At 41.4% G+C, this 20,600-nt stretch overlaps 1 protein-coding gene across 3 annotated transcripts in view; it reads right to left on the reverse strand.

Annotated features, from left to right (window-relative positions):
• The window catches only part of LOC131447777 (ras-associated and pleckstrin homology domains-containing protein 1-like), a 71,276-nt gene that overhangs the window by 39,023 nt on the left and 11,653 nt on the right, over window positions 1–20,600 (reverse strand). For 2 of the 3 annotated variants that reach the window (XM_058619835.1, XM_058619819.1), the window contains exon 2: window positions 10,280–10,337. The exons of the other annotated variant lie outside the window; for it this stretch is intronic. The gene's annotated coding sequence lies outside the window, so the exon portion shown is untranslated. The remainder of the gene's footprint in view (window positions 1–10,279; window positions 10,338–20,600) is intronic. 3 annotated transcript variants of the gene reach the window in all.

Raw genomic sequence — 20,600 nt, forward strand, 5'->3', positions numbered from 1 at the left:
ATTAAACGAAAAGAGCAGCGCTACAAGTAAAGCAGCAAACCTGTGTCTTGCGTATGTATGCCTCTGCTTTTAAAGTTTAGCGTTACTTCAGAGACTCGTTTTAACAATCTGGAGTCATGTGAAAATGATGTCACGCGCGTCCTTTCCCGGTCAGTCGCCATGGAAACACGAAGCTCTGCCAGTGCTGCGGTGTTTGGACCAGAGTCAAAACAAACGTACAAGCTGAAAAACGAAATAACATAACACTGGTAAAAATAAATGGTGTCCATTTGCTGTATTTGTTCATGTTTTACAGAGAGTTTAACCTGAGCCAAACCTTACCACCAATGATAATCATATCACAGTCATGCAGGCGTAGTATGATATGTTTTTAACACACTGGTATCGGTATCGGTAATCTGTATCGGCCGATACCCACAGCACAAGTATCGGTATCGGGAGGGAAAAAATGGTATCGAAACATCTCTAACTCAAACAAACACAAAACGTCTACGTAATTGAATCTGAATGAATTAATGTGATGTCACAACAACACAAAGCGAGCGCCGTCTTCACCGACTGCGTCTACTAACCGTCGCAGGGTGAGTGAGGACACTCTCTCGCCTCTTTCACTCTGCCGTTACCGCTCTGCTCCAGATTCCTGCCTCGAGTGTCAGAGCGGCACTGACTGCGCCACCAGAGAGAGTCTTAAACACGGCAGTCTGTCAAACTCTGTTCACCGTCAGAGCTGAGACTGCAAGTCACAGTGACGGCCCGTTGCTGCTGCTGCATGTGTGTGTGTGTGTGTGTGTGTCCAAAGTAAACAGTAATTACTTTGCTGCTGCAGCCACACTCCTCCTGTGTCTGCGACTGAAACCATGCAATCATACCTCCCCATCCTTCATCCTCCTACGTCCTCGCGTCGTTTTCCCTCCTGTAATTTCTCCTCCTCCATCTTTCTCTCTCTATCCCTGGTTTTATTCCACCTCAGTTTTCTTGTCCTCTCCGTCACTTGTTTCCTCCTTCCATTCATCTGTTCACTCCCAATCCCTCCTTTCTGTTTACCTGATTTCTCCTCTACTTTAATCAAAGGGAGTGAGGCCGTGAAGATTTATGACAGCAGGGTTTTTTTGTTTTTGTTCCTGTTGCCAAAGACTAAAAGCCCTCACAGCTTTTTTTTTTTTGCTTTCGTTTTTTGAAGCTGCTCTACTTAACTTTCAAATATAAATGAAAGTCTCCTGGCTGCACAATTCTTACTAATTATTCACAATTCTACAGATTAATTAGACAATTAAACCTAACCTAAGTTGTATGTATATCCAGATTTTCCTTTAATACATATTTGGGTTCGGTTGCTCTCACCTTAAATTTCTCTGGGACTTGTTTACCGTTTTCTCACCTCTACATATTCAAAACTACAGAGACTGACATGGAAGTGTTTATTTACACTTGTTTAATGTACAGACAGCGTTTTTGTTTTGCTATTTTTTGTCTTTACGTGGTTGTTTGTTCCTGTTATTTGTTCTGGTTAAATGGAAAATCCTGAATAAATATCTAAAAACACAAAATAAAAAAAAACAACAACACTTGACTGTTAATTTCAAACTTCAAACTTGCTTAACAAGAAGAAATAAAAGATGGTTATAACCAAACAAGCAGTTGACTTAAAGGATATGGTTATAGAAAGAGAAGCAACAATAACAATGAATGAATTAATACAGGACAAACAAATAAGAAAGAAGTACAAAGCACATACAAATATGTGCAAATCAGACATTGCCAATTGCCTTTGTAAAAAAACAAGGTTTTAAGATGCCATTTTAAAGAATAAGTAGTGTCTGAGATCAATTAATTTATGATTTTAAAATTTAAAAGCTAACAGGAAGCCAGTAAAGAGATCTCATGATTAAACCCAATCCACTCAACGTGACTCACTGTGTGTTTCTCAGTATATCAGTGAGAAAAAGGCAGAAGCACAACATCAACACGGCGTAAAGTAAATTAAATCAAATTAAATTAAATTAAATTAAATTAAATTAAATCAAATCAAATTAAATTAAATTAAATTAAATTAAATTAAATTAAATTAAATTAAATTAAATTAAATTAAAGTAAAGTTAAGTAAAGTAAAGACGCTTACAAGAAGTTGGATTACGGCTAAGCGAAGTGGATTCTGCCAATAAAGAAACTTAGCGTTAAGTGTAATTTCAGGGTTTTGTTTTCATTATTTTGCTAATTACTCAGACTTCCACCAGGGGGCGACTCTACTCGACTCAGTTTGGTATCAGATATGTTGTTTTACATGACTATAGTACGTTCTCAACGTGGGCGGGGTTAGCATAGCACGGCTGCGCGGAACTGCTGCAGCAGTTGTTTTTGTTGTAAATGAATCGTTAGAATCAGTTCATCACTGAACTGAAATACCAACCTTTGAATTCTATTCATGGAAAAGCACCAAAAACAGGAATTCAACATGTGTCCTGTGAGCATCTGTTAAATGCTATTAAACGCTGCCAAACGACTACAGAGAGGAAGTGGCTAAAACCTGACCTCCGACCCCTCACTCAGGAGTTAAATATGGAGGTTAAGGCAGCTGCTGTCTGAGAGCGAGGCGACAGGACTGACGGACGGCGTTACACCAGGGATATTTTTAGAGGCAAGAACACGGGATATTCCGACAACCTGGGTCATAAATCTCTAAGGACAGGGAGGACAGGAGACAAGTGGAGGAGACACAAGTGGAAAGGAAGTAAGAGGAGAGAGAGCAGATGCGGAAAAGTGAGACGAGGAGTAGCGAGTTCAATAAAACAGATCTAAAAGACTCAAGCTAGCCATTGTTAGCAATACCAGTCAATAACAATGTTTTGTGCACACACTAATAGCGTAGCAACATGTTTGAAGGTAAACATGTATCAGTACTATATGACCAACTAATTTACTGTGAAAAAAATAAGACATAAATGTTATTAAAGGTAAAAGTAGCTCAGAGTTTTCACTATTCATGCTAATGGCAGCCATCTTGGAATCTTTGTGGGGCTTGTGAGGTTGACTTCCGATTTGTGGTTATTTTTGAATTTGCAATTGCTATATGATTAGCGATATCAGAAGGAAGGGTAATTTTTTTACATAAATATTCTCATTTTCATTTGAATAACATATTTCAAAATGATTACTGTGTGATATTTGTGCCTATATGTGAGAAACAAAGATGTTTTTACAGTCTGTAGAACACGATGAGTAAAGGATAAGACAATAATTAATCTAAAATGGTCATTTCGACACACTTTTTGGCTTTAAGAAATAGTGCAGTGGGTCATATTGCGCTTTCTATAAAATGACGATGAATTGTTCATCCCTACACTGGAACACACCGCATCTGTACTGGGCAGCACCCGGTTTTCCCACCGTGCATCACAGAGCTTCAACTGGTCCGAGGCCACAAACACAACAACAACAACAACAACAACAACAAAGTCTATAATGTCCCTTCAAATGTATTCAATGTGGCCTGTTCCCACGGCTCTATATCAGTACATCGCACACACACACACACACACACAGTGAGTGATATTTTTAGGACTGGTTGTTGGGTTTTTTGTGAAGTGAAGCTATAAATCAGATCCAGAGGAAAAAAAGGAGTGAATCCAGTGGGTAAGTTGATACGTTTCTCTCTCTCTCTCCCACACACACACACACACACACATAAAAAGGTCAGACAAAAACTTGGGAACAAATATATCTTTCAATAACTCCTCAGTTTTCTTGTTTGTCAGGAAAAAGAAATCCCATTAAAATCTCATTTGTTGTCTTGCTACAAGACTAATATGTACATTGAGTTCCTCTTGTAGACTCTGTTTTAAAGATAATTTTTCTGTTTTGTTTCTGTCTTCTTGCCAGACTTTTCCACTTTGCTGCAACAAAAAGTTTTAATGTCATCTTTCACGGTCAATTAGACGCTGTAAATAAACCACACACAGTGTCAGTGTGTGTTTGTGTGCGTGTGTGTGTGTGTGTGTGTGTGAGGTCTGACCGGCTGCCAAGTCACTCAGTGGTTCTATAGTGACACTCTTTTATTATTGCCTGTCTCTCCTTTCATACAGGACATGTGTGTTGTGGGAGTCTCTCGGCTTTTCGCTCGCTTGGCTCAGGCTCTGGAAAAACCCCGGGACCTTGAGGATGTTCCTGGTCCACGAGAGAAACAAGAACCCTTTGAAAAAGACCAAAACACATGCAGGGACCTTCACCAAGTCAATGAAACATACGTATTTTTGACAGGAAATCTGGATTACATGTGTCTGCGCGAGCAAATTAAACTTTGTCCAGTATAAAGTCTTACATATACAAAAAGGAAAGGAAAGTGAACGTAGCCAAAGACCTTATGAGGAAATCTTGTCACCACCCCTGTGTTGTTATTTCAGAAAAACAAGAGCAAGTTCTTTCCTGAATGACTGAATTGTCAATTGGCTCATAGTTATATAGGATATACATAAGCCAGCCAATTTATTAGGCACACAGGAACCTAACTTAGTTTCCTCTGCTGCTATATGCTTCATGGTTACTGTTTTCCATTATTTCAAACGCTCTCATCTAACCTCATGAGCAGTTGAACAAGTGTACCTAATAAAGTGGCTGTTATATGATTGACATTCTCTTCCCCTGTTTTTAGCTCGCACTGCGCTTCCACAGTGACGCTACAGAAACCTCAGAATCTACTTTATTTGTGGTCTTATATGTAGAAAACGAGAGATGACATCATTTACACCTGTTTCAATAGGCACGTGACTATTGTTTCATGACATTTCAAATCCATCTACCAACAGTCCGCTCTTCTTTATGCATCGTATGAATACAACGTGAACAATTCCGAAGGTTATGTCATTTCGGTGCGGCTCGGAATAAATGTTTAGCGGGTATCAAAACCAACGGAAGCAGAGAGAACAAGCGAGAAGCTGCCTGCTGATCCAGCAACAATGATATCACTTCCCCCGAGACCTGCAGGAGCTGGGTTACATCATTTCCTCCCTCGCTTCTCTGCCTCGTATCGACATCTGCCTCCGTCTCTCAATGCAAGGAAGGGAGTTTAATACGGAGAAAGAGTGGGAGGCGGCGTCAGACTGAGCTGGGGCTCTTGTTTTACTCTGCTCGGCTTCATAATACTTGATATTTCCACACAAACGCACACACACACACACACACAGGTCATTGTACTTTGTATTCATCTGTTGTAGGAACCACACGTCTGTTTGTGTCTCGACCTCTCACACACACACACTCTTTATTTATAAGAGAGGGGATACAAACAGCAACGTGTGTATGAATACATGTGATGTTGGCCCAAATCATAAGTCCCTGTGTATGAATAGTGTGTTTGATCCTCAAGGCTGTAAGCAGCAGATCCCTGGGGGAACTCAGCTGCCGCCATGTAACGCGATACAGACACACACACACACACACACACATGTCCGTGTTCCAGATTAAGGGACAGAACAAACGAGGTCTATTTTTGCTCCACAAGAAACAAACAGGCAGCAGGAAGTGTATTCTAACTGTAAGTGAATGGATTTACCATGGACGCAGTGGAAAGGAGAGAGGGTGTCACATTTGCTGTGGTCCCCAACATCACCGCCATTCACGCGCAGAGGTGATAATGATGATGATGATACACGAGGAGCCGGGAGCTGCATGAGGCAGCACCATGTGATGGAAAAGGCAGAAACGCTTGGAACATGGAAGAGGAAACAGAAACTTATGCAACTTTTCGTCCGATTTTGCACCGCTGACCCAACAACAAACTGATTTTACAGTGTTCAAGTGTGAGGAACCCGAGGCCTAACACAGCTGGTCCATCAAATTCTACTTAACCTCCTCAGTAAAGTGTCATTTATTCTGCCTTTATACATGAAAAGACTCCAATAACCCATTGTCAAAAATAATTGACAAGTTATTTAATGATAAATAAATCAGGACTGCAACTACTCTCAAAATTGATTTATCTGTTGATTATTTTCTCAATTAATCAGGTACTTTTTCCATCAAATGTCAGAAAATGTTGATCAGTGTTTACCAAAACCTGGATTTGATAATGTTCTCGAATGATTCAGTGGTATTGATTTTCTTGTGATACTGCAAAGAAACTAGGAAATATTCACATTTAAGAAGGAATCAAAAATCAAATTATTGAAAAAAAAAACCACTTAAATCACTGAATTTTTTTAGGACATTTGGATTAACTTTCCAATGCGGCCTCCAAGAATCAGACCTTGTCCTCCTCCTCCAATGTGATGAAGAATTAGGACGTCCTCGTTCTCTCTCTCTCTGAGTAACGTCTGCACTGTGTCTGAGTTTGGGTCAATTCAACCTCAAGTATTTGAGACATTTCACACTGGACTGATGCTGCGGTCTCTGGAGCTGCCGCGCTCCACTAATATGAACCTTAAAAAAAGTATACTACTATTAAAAATACACACGTTCGTTTAAAGGATAAATGAACATGTGATGACAACCGCAGTCCCATTCAGTTGGATCATGATTAGAAACTACGCCATACGTTTGTTGACCTCTCTATTCTATACATTGCCAAACCCATGCAGCCTTTTATAATAAACACAGAAACTCGAGCCACTCCTTCACAACTGCCCGCAACCACACACTGTGTGTATTTATAGTGTCTGCATTTACACACACACACACACACACCACTTTGATATGATTACATTGGTGCAGCACCAGCAACATATGTGCAGCTGTGTGGTGTGCAACTTAACTCCTATGACTATTCCTTCTAAAAACATACAGCTTTGAGAGTTTTTATTATATATTTTTGGTTATTATCTACAATGTGAGTCAAAATATTGGTGGCTACACTCATTTGGGTGCATATTTTTGCCACAGCCAGTACATAATAATGCTGCAAAGTAAGCAAAGCTGCCATTACAGTGGAAGTCTATTCCCTAGGGGTGGGGAAAAATATCAATTTGGTGATATATCGTCGTCCTTCCTCGTGCAATATGATAATGGATACACCAGGGCACATATCAATATTTTAATTATCAAATTAAGGCGCTCTAAAGTAAACAGTCCCAGTCAGTGTTACTCGTGTTTTATGAAGGAAACTTGGGCGGAAGTTACCTTACTTTTCACAAATGTTTTGTTTTCTTCAGTTTGATTGTAATTGCAATATACTGATTATCACAGAATCGCTGTATCGTGATATTATTGGTATCGCATGCATCGTACCGTGAGGTTACCCTGTGAATCCCACTCTTAGCATTCCCACAATAAGTCATAGTAAGGAAAAGATCGACTTGAATTTACCTCAATGAGAAAAGAAATGGAGGTGATCAGAGCAGTTGGACCAATTATAGAACAGGGAGAAAAGGTTTTGGTCAGACAGTTTAGGAGGAATCGTCGACATAGAGATGAAGCTGACGACCAATGACAAAATATGACTGTGTCCACAAAACGATGCATGACATGCCATGACATAAGAGATTAAGTCGGGCTGTTTACCTTGACTAATGGTTCTATGGTTCTTATTACATTTAAGATTTAAAAAAAGCTGTAAGAGCTTCCTCCTCTTGTCAGTGAAAACCGTGACATTTGTGGTGTATTAGGGGCTCAGCAAAGGCGTAGGTATTGAACAACTTACAGGTCTTCATAAATTCATTCAAGCATGGCTTTTGGGAAAGTGACAGTCCTACTCAAGATTCACCATCACAAACACGACCTTTAACCAGGGACCAGGCTGTCAATCACACTGGTGTCCACTCTATGTATCATACTTTATTTCCTCTATTTTAGGAACATGATCTACAAAAATGACATCATGTCCTATTGATGAAGAACAGAAACTAGAATCTGAGCGTATTAACACCTCAGGATAAGATTCACTGAGGTGTAAATGAAGTGAGAAGTAGGTTCACTTTCCTCTAAAACAGAGTTCTTTTTTTCCATATATTCTTCCTTTCTTGTTGGTTTCTGTCACTTTTCATATACAGTCTGTGGTCGCACGACAAAGGATATGAAATCAGACAAAAGTTTGTAAATTTAAGTACACAAAAAGGTATTACACCACTTTCCTCTATTTATACCAAGACACTGCAAGCTGGTACATCAAATCACATGACTTCTGTCTCAAGTATCTAGACCTTAGTTTGCACTGACCACAGATTTATAAAGCTGGCAGTCCGGAGTGGGCGAGTTGGCTCAGTAATGAAGCATCTTGCCACAGAAACATTTCGTTTTCCACAGGATTCTTTGGAGATGGAAGACAGGAGTAAAGAATTTAGAAGCCCACAAGAGGCTTCAAGTGATTAATCGCCGGCGATATGTGTTGAATGTGGAATGTTATGAGGGCAAATATGCCTGAATGTGGACTCACTACAAGAACATTTATTTTGGAAAACACTACATAACACTCTGACCATCACTTTTAAAAAGACACAACTGCTTTGATATTTATGGCCCGAAACACAATAATTGAGACGCAGTGTGTTAACAGAAAAATATAGCGTGGCGTACTGAGGGATAACAACCAATCTGACACAATATGTCTGAACCAGATGTCAGCTATAACATTTCCAGACCAGTTTAAATAAGATTACAGCCAAGAACAGAAACAGGAAGCCACAGAGAGGCTGGAAGAACAACTCGCAGTCAAGCAGCAGTAGCTGTAATAGGAGTGACAGCAGACATAACAACAGGATTAAGTCTATCAAATACAATTTGGCAGATATTATGGAAATATGACCAAATACCCTATGTGGTGAGAAGAATGTAGACATGTGAGCATTACAGTGTGTCCATACTTTGTGTATCTGTTGAACATCTTCTATGAAAACCACGGGCATTAATCAGCAGCTACAACAAAACTTTACTCATCAAGGAAGGAGATGGTTTCTGAATCTGGCTGCAGGATTTGATCCCATTCAGCCTCAAAAAGCTTTGTGAGGGAAGCAAACAGCCGTGTTTTCAATTAGTGGAACGGTTCGGTTTAGTACTGGACCAATTGTTGGCATTTCCTTTAGGAATAGTACCCAAATATCCAGCCCGAACGTTCCATTTGTGGAACTCTTCCCTTGGGGTACCAGAGTAAAATGGTACGTTACTGTCCAGGTGGAGCTAGACCCTGCTCAACCCATGACAGTCAGCTAATCGGACCAAAATAAACCAGGGGTTTACTGATCCAAACTGTACCAAACTGAACTATGCCATGATGGAAACTCGGCATATGTGCACTTGTAGGAGCTCAGTCGAAACAGAACATGTCCGTCACTAAATTGGTGGAACTGAGTCTAAACTGCCCCTTAAGTGTCTCCGACAGAAAAAACAACACATGCAATGACTAAATAACCCTGTAATGTTGGAATTCCCACTTAAATTTAAACTCCGCCAAACCCATTCACTCCATAACGTCCATAAACTTCCAAATCCAAGACACCCAAGACCTGTTTGTGACACACACATTTCATACAACTGTACAAACTGTACAGCAGATTATAAAGACATCATATTTGTCACCATGACAATAAATAGTGAATTCACCGTGTGGCTGCTCAACATAGAGGTTCAACACAAAAGTTCGTTTTGGCTATGTATCTGGGCTGGATTTTATTTGATTCTGGTGGGTGCGGGTCCTGGCTTTCAAAGGATATATTGGTCTGGGTCAAATCATTGGTTAGAGTATTTCTAGATCTTTTCAGGTTCAAGCTAATATTTTTCAACCTTTCTTTCCAACCATTCCACTTATCATTTTAAGTGTTGCAGGAGGTGAGAGCCAATCCTGGCACAAATTTTTCCAAAGGCAGGATTGTTTTAAGAAGTTGGTTGTGTGCGTCATGTCTTTCCTCCTTGAACTTGAGACTGATTCTGCAAAGATGCAAAGCCCTGACCTCGACGGATCACTAGTCTATCACATGACTGACAAGCATATGGAGAAAAACAAGCATTCATGTGCACACGAACACCTATGGGGGAGTCTCTGATTGTGGGAGGAAGCAAATTCCAACGCGGAGAGGCCCAAGTCAGGCAGCAGGTTCAATCCCAGGAGCTTCTTGCTGTGAGGCAACAGTGTTAACCACTACACCGTAATTACAACAATGAAGCATGTGAGTAGCAGTAAACTGTATGAAGCCTGTTGGCACTGCTTAGGAGAAGGAGCCTCCATTTCTTTTTAAACTAAAACTTGGAGGAGGAGGTGTTAGAACCTGACTTTTTGTAAAAGCCCTCATACATCCAGAGGAGAATTTCCCACCTGTGACAGAGTGAGATGAAACGATAACAGTGGAGTAATGCTGTTTACCTTTGGTCTGCTAACAGCAGCTCAGTCCAGCTCCAGCACAGCACAGAGTTCAACCACCCTGCAGAAACACACACACACACGCAGAAAAATGGTTATTACACATCACCATATTTCCTTTGGACAGCTTGAGAAGCACACACATGGACTTCCTTCCTGTTAATAGGACGAAAATTAAACCACAATGGGATTCTGACAGTTGGCTTCGGGGGCTGTGAAAATATTTAGTGATTGTTGACGGTTTTCTCATTTTGAGCATTTTGTGTGTGCGTCCAGTGCAGAAATTAATTTAAGATACGGGGAGGACAGTCTAGTCTAGTCTAGCATAGCAATACCCACACCTAGCAGCTGTCTACACACAAGCTGTACTGTCAGCAGGTGGCACTAGTGTGTGTTTCCACCATGCTGTGCAGGCTGGATGTGTGTGACCTAAAAATAACTGACAGGGCCCTACATTTAAATACACTGCTGCGGTGCCATTCGCTCTCGTCTCTCGACCCGCCGGTCTCCTCTTGTCGTGCCAATTTGTGTCCTTTCAGTTTTATTACCTTCTATTTTCCTTGTTGCTTTTTTTCTGCACGTTGGACCGAGTCAGCTGAAATCAGCGAGGGGTGTGTCAGAAACAGGAAAAAAAAAAATAGGATCGCAATATCTGCCCAAAACATACATGTCGGCATGAAACATAAGGAAAAGTAACGAATCGTGTCCATCCTCCTTCCACAACACAACACAGAAATGTCAACACCTGACATTAACAGAAGAACGTTACACTGCTACAGTCCCCACCAGGTCGGAAGGGCTGGGGTACCCCTGAGCAAGGTACCCAACCTCCATTGCTCCTCGGGCGCTACCAGGATGGGTCAAATGCAGAGAAATAATTTCCCTAAAGGGATTAATGAAGTATCTATTCTATTCTAACCCATGTGAGGACCAACCAAAAATGTCCTCACTCCCTATGGTTTCTAAGGATTTTGGTCCTCACAAATACAGGAACATTCAAGAATATATATACACACACCAATCCCACTAGCCCGTATAAGATCATTAATAGTTCTCATATGATCAGTGGCTGAAACAAGAACACTGTTGTTGTCTCTCTCTCTCACACAGTCTGGTTTCCATGACTTCCAAAGACATTACATTGACTTACTCTCATTTCATGGAGACTAATACTGGGACACATTTGTGATTTGGTTGTGACCAAAACATTTCCAACAGTACTAACCCTGCCCCGCCTCAATGGACAACCACGATTCTGGTTAAAAAACCTAAAATGTTGGTGAGTAATAGTAGACACACCTTGCCCCCACCTCCCCAATGACCTATGACCTCACGCGGTGTCATGAACGATGACTGGTCTGGGTCATGCTTGTGGTGTTGCCAGTTCCCTGAACAAGACACGTCAAGAATCCGTGCCACTATGATTGATAATCTGACACGGTTTACCATTGTGAGACAAAAATATCATGTAGTCGGATCCTAACATTACTCTAACCTTAACCATAACTACTACAGGCCAAACCCTAACCCAAACATTAACCTAACCACAATTCAAATTTGGTCTCCATGTGGATGACAGGTCCTGACAAGGTCAGTGTTTATGACAGAAACGTTCCTGAAGAGGTAAAAGATACAACACACACACACACGTGTGTGGCTACTATAACACTTTCACTTCCTCAAATGAACCCACACATGAAAATGAAATAGATTAACGCCGCAGGTCAGCAAAAACCTCACACATTTGACCTTTTAAATCAAAGAACCAGATCTTGTTTTATGCTCAAACTTGGCCAGGTCATGGTCCATCCATCCATCCACCCATACAACCCTACTCTTGCTAAGTGGATAAATAAAGAAATGAATAGTTTAAAACTTTTACTTGGACTGAAGAATGAACTTATCAGATTTAGATCAAAAGTCAACATCATTGTGACCTCATAACAGCATGATATGAAGGAAAACATGCGATAACAAAATGCCTTGTGTGTATCTAGGCTGGGTTCACTGTTAGCATGGACCAAAGCAATGAGAACGCTGTGCAGACACTGGAAAAACTATACTAAAATGGATTGTTTCTATTCCAACATGGTTTTATTAAAAAACGCTAACTCTGTTTTGCTACTCTAAACATGGCGATATGCATAATACAGTAGCCTTTGTCTATATTGTGCTTATTAATGTTGTGACGATGACACATTTTCTACCATTTGTGAACGAGTGCCGACAGAGAATCCTTGTACTTGAGACTCAATGAATGAACTGCTTAGATGTGGATGATCAAAGGACACAGTGGCCTCATAAAAATATGTTCTGGCTTCTTCGGCATCGAATTCCCAAAACTGTTGGTCATCAGACGCATTACAACCGCAGGGATGTAGTTAAACTCTGCTGTTAGTATGTGGCATTGATCAGTAAACAAGGTTTCAGATCTCAGCCATTGAAGTGCTCCATCTGTGAGTCACAGAACATGGATGTGACTCTAACTTCCTCGAGCCAAGTTCAAGACCAGGACCAGGACCAGGAGTCCCCGCATGCAACCAGCTGACGTTTGCAAAAAACATCCACATTGACTCATGTGGTTGTGAAACACGACTTTATAGTTCCATATTATTCTAGTAATTACAAACTGATGTGTCATTTAAAATAGTTCCTCATCCTGCCGTGTTGCAACGGATTTCTTCACCGGAAAGTATTTTGGAGAATAAGCTAAAAACATTGTTTCAAAATAGCTAAAGTATAAATAATTCTGACGGTCAAGAACGGTTTCTCATTATTTTGTAGCCTTTACTAAATCATGTATTGTTTCAGGTTATTTGTTATGAACAGGTTATACAATGATGCAAATGCCGGGGGCTTAAGTCCCCGTCCAATGTTAACTTTGATGAGAGGAGCGTTTATTCAGTGACAGATGTTAGAATACAGTTATTTAACTCAGATTGTAACAAACTAAACCCCAGCAATTTGGAAAAAGAGTAAAAAAAGACACAATACGAATCCATGTTTTGGAGAAACCCTCAATGCCCTAAAAGAGCTTTAAAGCATTAGTGACAAATTCATGCATCTGTTCTTTTTTATTTCTGAGATAACCAACCACTACCCTTAGGAAATCTTAAGATTTTGTGATTACAGTATTATGTATCCAAGACTGGCTTGCATTCCCATCTTGGACAGTAACTTATTTAGCTTGAGGTCATCTTCTCCTGCTGATTATTAATGGGCTTATGATAAATTTCTTCGGGCTTTGTAATGCTAAAGCTCTGGCTCTCTCTCCCACCGTTGCAAAACAAGCCGCATTAAATGCTATTATGAAACAATGCAGTCCGCCAAGACAGAGGCTTTAAAATTTCGTACTAGAAACAATAGCTTTATCTCCTGATTATTTCTTGGAAATCTGACTTAATCTGGCTGAGCAATTAATAGCGTGTATAATGTCACGATTATAGTTTCCACAATAAACTGTCAGAACAACTGGCAAAGTGGGAAACATTTAATTGAAACAGTTGAGGCATTGTTACAGCGCTTGTAATTTGTTTCTCCAAAAAAAGCATTAAGGAAAAACAAGCCTGATGGCAACACAAACACGCAGAGACCATTAAGTTCCGCCCAACGCTGCCGGGCAACATCTTGTGATGTGGCTATAATGGGTATGTAGGAAGTGGATTATGTTTCACATAATGCATTAGAGCGGCATAATAGCTGCAAATATTGACTCATTGACTGGGTAAAAAAAAAAAAAAATCTCAATTGTTTGATAGACTGGGTTAGGGTTAGGTGATCAATCAATTCATCAAACAAACCTAACCAGTCCCTGTTCTTGTTCTCCTCTCTTTCCCTCTGTTCAGCAGATGGTCGCAAAACAAAACTGAAATGAACAAAGTAAATGAACATGATTCTGCGGATTATCCAACTCCAGAGCTGTTTGGGAAACAGCAACATCCTTTGTTGTCCTGTTGTTCCGAAATATCTCAAATGCTCATTAAACATTAATGAGTGAGAGTGCAAGTTTAAACTGGCCACTGCATAATCTGGTGCTTACACTGTTCACACACACACACACACACATAACTTGGAAGTATGAGGTCATTTAAGCCTAGAGGATACAGATCTGTGAGTGGGGGGGAGGGGCATTTCCACATTTTGTTCAAAGTACTTGGTTTTAAGATTAAGTTTAGCAGTAGGGTCTATGGGTCCTCATGAGTATAGAAAGACAATTGGTATGTTTCCATGCACAACCCCTGTCCATGTCCCAGTATACAAGCACAAATGGGTAATCGATTTATTGACTGGAAGGTGGGTGTCCACCTCCTCTACACTAGAGGGTGATACACCCCCTTTCAGTTTTAATATTTAGGATGCGGCTAGTTGTTAGCATGTCGAGCAGCATTTTCAGTCTTCCGACCATCCATGAACTTAACAATATCAAATTCTTCAAGAAGATAGAGCATAACAAGTTTGGCATGTTTTTGACACTGTTGCCTTCCTCTTGTGTGTGTAACGGCTTCTTCTATAATTTCCGGAATTAAGCCGAGGATGGGAACTAGATGTTTGAAGGTATACACACTACTAATAGCATGATCTGGGTGTTGTATTGGCAACGTAACCAAATGAGGACCTTCCTTGCCACTGTTGCAGGACGTGAAGTTTCTGACTCGTTAAATCCAAGGAAACGCCAAGACTGATGTAAAACTGGCATCCGAACGTTTATTCCACAAAGCTGTCTGCTATGAAAATAAACAAACTCTCGTCACCTTCTCCAGCCCGTTAACAAAAAAAACCCCTACCACACAAAATCTACTCAAAACTGTTGCTCCTCATCCTGCTCCATCCACCGAGTGAGGCCCAGTGAAAATGAAATTTTCCTCAATTAATTATACTTTACAAACAGCAGGACAATTAAATGAGCCTTAAACCATTTTAACAATAATAAACACACACCTGGAACGTTTGAGGAGTAGAGGTAGTGGATGATTTTGAACCAGAGTAGTGTACATCATCTACAGGAACTAAACGCCAAAGAAAGGTTAAATAAATGATTATTGCTGCCAGTGACAAGATTCAAACCAACCAATAATCCGGTTGTGGCTTTGCTGCTGAACTACAAGAGATGAACGCTCACCCTGTTCTGCCTGGTAACCAGTTAACCCACATACACACCATCCGACACAGCACAGCCTTGACAAGGCCAGCCGTCAGGTCACATTACTGCACGCAGTCTCTTAGACCGCCCTCGGGTTAAATCTGCAGACTGCTTTTTTCTGCTTTTTATTCAGATGGAACACAAGCTGCCAGCACTTGAGGGCAGGAAAAAAAAAAATCCAATGGACCAGTGAAGTTCATAGTCATTGCAGTCCATAAAAAACAAAAATGGAACTCAACTGAGAAAATTAATGAGACATTACATTTGCTAATCACCAAATTAAATGAGAAAAAACCCCATCTGCAGTGAATAAAAATTACAATATGAAAATAAGCTTACAAAATGTTGAAATGAGTCAAAAAATAGCTAAAAGCAAAAAAAAAAGAAAAAAGACACCATAGAAATTTTTTTAGTAAATAAATCACGACATTCATGTGGCATGCAATTTAAATGTCTGAGGATGAAACATGGCACCAATTAGGGACATGAGATCAGTGTGGAGTGGGAAGGAAACGGGAACACTGCTCTAAATTATACATAAAACAAAAGTTATGACATACATCCAACACATTTTGATTTGCAGCAGCAACAGCAGCAGTCAATAATAAGTCAATTGTTTCTGAAGTCTTTTCCACATACCACACCATATCAATGAAAATAGAATAGAACCGTTGGCTCGTGTACTGGCAGCCTATCTGCGCCCAGACCTGATAGTCATACACTGCCGAAGCAGATATGATAGTCACAAGTTAGTGAGCCAGTTACAGAAAAATGGCAGAGAAGGCGCAGCCAATTTCCAGATGGTTGACTGGAAGGGGGTGTGATCTAAATGCTGTGTTTCCATCATGGTAGGGTTCGGTTTGGAATGGTAAAGTCCTGGGTCAGGCTTGCATTTTGACTGAGACTTTCCTTGGTAGGCGGAGTGTGGACTGCCAGCAGACAAAATTGGAGGGCATCCAACGGCTTTTGTTTCTCTGCTCAGCAATGAGAATAGACTGCGAGCTAGACTGACCGTACTGTACCATTTTACTTTGGTACCCCAAAAGGAAGGGTGAAGGTTCTCAGTCATCCAGGTCATAGTCTTCTTCAGTAGTTAGCTGTAGGCTACTGGATTTGCTTGAGTTGAGTCAAAGTGACTTTTCGCCTCTCATCCTAAAGTTCTGACTGGGTGGTGGCTAAAACCAAGGTCTTTGAGGCTGGTTATTTTGCTACTATAGCTAATGGAAACACAAAAAAATAAGTACCATACAGTACCAACCCGAACCGTTCCACTCAGGGAAAAGGAGGCCTTATTTATTGCATTTATTTCAAAGCATAGAACTCTATTCAGACAATAGTAGCAGATGTAAATTTGCAGTTAAATGAAAGATTTGGATGATAACACGGCTGAATATCTGTTTTTGAACACAAGTCAGAAAAGTTTAGCAATTCAAAGTTCTCCCAGGGCTCACTGAACTCATATTAGGCGCCATCTTCCATTTTATTATTCAGTTTAGTTCATTTCACGGCTACAAACGTGTTGAATCAAGACAATACTTATCAGATTAGTTAAGAACAGTCACGGCCCTAACGTGAAGACAGCTTGGATAGGAGCCTGGAATATCCCGGAGTGCTCAAGTGATGCAATATCAGGGGTCAGTGTGCCATGAAGATGGAGCAAAGTGGAACAATTAAACCAACTCACTTGGAAATAGTCTTGCGGGTTTGCTGCCGATTGTTAAAACAAAACAAATAAACCTGTTATTAAATCAGTGAGAACAAACTAAAAAATCTAGTTCAGGAATGATCCTCATGATGCTTAGCCCACTCCCAAGTGTTTAAGACCAAGGCTGGTGTTAAGAGGCTTCATCATAATCACTGCTCCGGTTTATGAGCATGAATGGGGGAAACACACACACACACACACACACACAGGTCTAGTGTTGCTGCAATGAAGTCGGTCGCACTGCAGAGCTGTCAGGAAGAATCACAGCTCTCTGCTTTCTTGCTTACACACACACACACACACACACACACACACACACAGGGTGGACATCAGCTCATACCACTCAGCACAAGGACACTCAGCTACTGGGTTAAAATACTGCTAATGGGATGAAGACGAGGACAGAGAAGAGACAGAAAAACAAGGACAGTCAGACTGACAAGCACGAGAGTCTTCGTCTTCGTCTAGTCTCCACTGCACACATTAGCATGAAAAGGCGGAGAGTCCTTGTGATCTGTTGATCACACGTTTGCATGTGACAGCTTATCGTTCCCCGACCAACATAAACATTTAGTCTGCTGGTTGCTGAGGTCTTGTCCATGATATCAGGACGACGGAGACCTGTTTGGGCCCCGTTCAGGCGTGGTATTAGCATACGTCTGCTGTGATGGGATAACAAATGAACAGCTCCACATCACGTCCACTTAGGCCTCGTGTATACCGAGCAGCACAGTATGCGAAAAGTGCGACGCCATACCGGCGCGACACCGTGCAGCTCATCGGATAAATTCCACGAAAAACAAGAACGCTGCGCGGGCAACTGAGGGCAACAATGGAGGACATTAACCCTTCCGTGTTGTTTCTATATGGCATGTGGCAGGAGACCAGTCAGTTGGTCTATCTCCACCCTGTTGGAGCTGCACCACTGTGCTTGGTACTGCAACAAAAGGTGCCAAGAACTGGGACAGTGTGGATCAGTTATTCTCTTAACCATGCCAATGTTTGGCAATGGAAATGCAAGTTCCAAACGAGGTGAACCACTTGGTGAAAAAGGGGCTTCATATGCCATGTTTTCATCATGGTACAGTATGGTACGGTTTGGGACGCTAACCCTGGATTTCCACTGGACGCGGAACGGCCGCGGAACGGCCGCAGAACGGTAGCCGTTGCAAATCGCTTCCATTCTAATCAATGTGAGCATTCCCACCGGCCGCGCTGCGGCGCGGATCAGCAGCGGCCCAGAAGCGGCTCGCCGCGCCGCAGCGCTATCGATAGGAATCAGTTCTATTTTTTCCGTTGCCGCTGCTGAACCTCGTAAATTTCAACGAAGCAGATCGCACAAGACAGGAAGTCCAACACTTCCGCCCCCCTTTCAAAATAAAACACAATACGCAGGTCACAACTTCACCTCAACGTTACGGTGCTCCCAGGTCAACAGTCATTTGATCCGAGGGTCTCGGAGACAATGGACGACGAGAGACTGATTATGGAAGTGGAGAAATGTAAGAAGCTGTGTTGTTGTTGTTTCCTTTATACACACAGTCTATCGCGGGATCTCGCGTCCGTTCGAGATTATCGCGCGATCTTCCGTGAATACCGCTAGCTCCCAAGGCTCCGCGCCGCTGCCGTAACGCGCCCGGTGGGGATTGACGTTTGGGAGAGGACTAAGCAGAACCGCGCCGCGGCCGTTCCGCGGCCAGTGGAAATCCAGGGTAAGGCCCTGGGCAAGGCTTGAACAGTACCTTCACTTGGTAGGCGTTGAAGAAACACCGGTCGCAAAGGAGTCACGTTTTTTTCTGTCCCCCGATCAGCGGACGGTACCGTACCACTGTACTCTGGATGTTGTTTCATAAATGACACATGATCCAAAGCCTTCTCTCCACGTCAAAAACTCTCTGCCGATGTTGACACGTGTTTTATTGCTGAAATTTTCCAACTCACTTTGAGACTCTTTTTATATTATTTGGGTTCATTTGGAGCTAAGAAAGTTGTTTGCCAGTGATGGAGTAGCAATCCAGCCCCAGAAAAGACCTGTATGTAGAGTAGGTGTAGTGGAACAGCCAATAGGAGTGATGCTACAGGATTTAAATGTGAGATTAAACTCAACTGCCCTATAAAGGCAGTTGAGTGGAATACACACAGAGTCTGAAGCTGGACATCAAAGATAAACGTGCCAGTCTTCACTCCAGTCACGTGACTGTGGTTTAAGAGTAGCATTTTCCTTCAACACATACAGTGGCACCGCAGCTAAATGCTTCAAACTAATAAAAAAAAAGTAAAAACTTTCCACTTCTGCCTGTCCTCAGATGAAATGGCTCCTGCCAGAAACAACATCTGTGGTAGGAACCAACGACAACCTTTTCAACAAGAGACAGAAACACGGAAAAACATCCACAAAGTGCTCAAGTGTGTTCTGTGGGGTTGTTATTCATGCTCATATCTGTGTAACCGTGGTATGAGCGCTGTATTCATTGAGTCCACATTTTTATCCCTTTATACACACTGCAGTGAGCTCGATGAGAAGGGATAGACTGCTTCGCCGCTGGAAAACCTGCTCAGACACATACAGTAAATCCATATACGCAGAAATAACGCATTTACACAGAGTTATGGGACTAATCATATAATGACAGAGCAGTGAAAGAGCCTGACTCAGCTAAAAACCGCCAGACCTGCTCCAGTTCTAACAAGCCCCTCAGCTAAGACAGTGACACATCAACTGTATCAGTCTGTGGGCTAACTTCTACTCTTCGCTCCTAACCTGTGCTGGTGTGGATTGGGAAAGGGTATTTCCCTAAACTGTCAAATAATAGGTATTTAAAGAAGAAATACAAAGAAAATAGGGCCCTACTTGGGGTCCTACTTGGAGCTGTTGGATGAACAAAAATTAATTCCTACACATGTGTTAGGATTGTTTATGACAGATCACAGATCTCAGTTTGAGACCATGTCAATACCAAACGTTGCATCTGTGGTGGTGTGTTTTTGTAGACATCCACTGTATTCCTAACCCAGGAAAGGCTTATCATCACCCACATTTCCTAACAACACTACAAGCTGTTTAAACTCTTTCACATTGATATGCACGTCTGTAGTAATGTGAATAAGTAACACAACTTTGTTTCAGAAAATACTTTCAAACAAAACACATTTTTTAGTAGTTATGGTTGGTTAGAAATATCTAGGATTGGGTTTCATTTCAATTTTATCTATTCTGGTTTCAATTGCAATTGTACCTACCTACTTACCTACCTACCTACCTACCTACAGACAGACACATAAACACCTACAAATATCTGTTAGCCAAAATTAATTCAGTTAAGAACCTGTAAAACATGTACCTGTGTGTACAGTTTGATATAAAAGAAAGAAAGAAAGAAAGGAAGGCCAGCTGTCTTTGCCTTGTGGCCACTTTTGACCATTCCAACCCTTGAAATACCTGGGTATTGCATCCCATCCCTCTTACCACAGGTAGAGGA

Source organism: Solea solea, chromosome 2 (genome assembly GCF_958295425.1).
Source record: "Solea solea chromosome 2, fSolSol10.1, whole genome shotgun sequence".
In the NCBI taxonomy this organism is placed as follows: Eukaryota; Metazoa; Chordata; class Actinopteri; order Pleuronectiformes; family Soleidae; genus Solea; species Solea solea.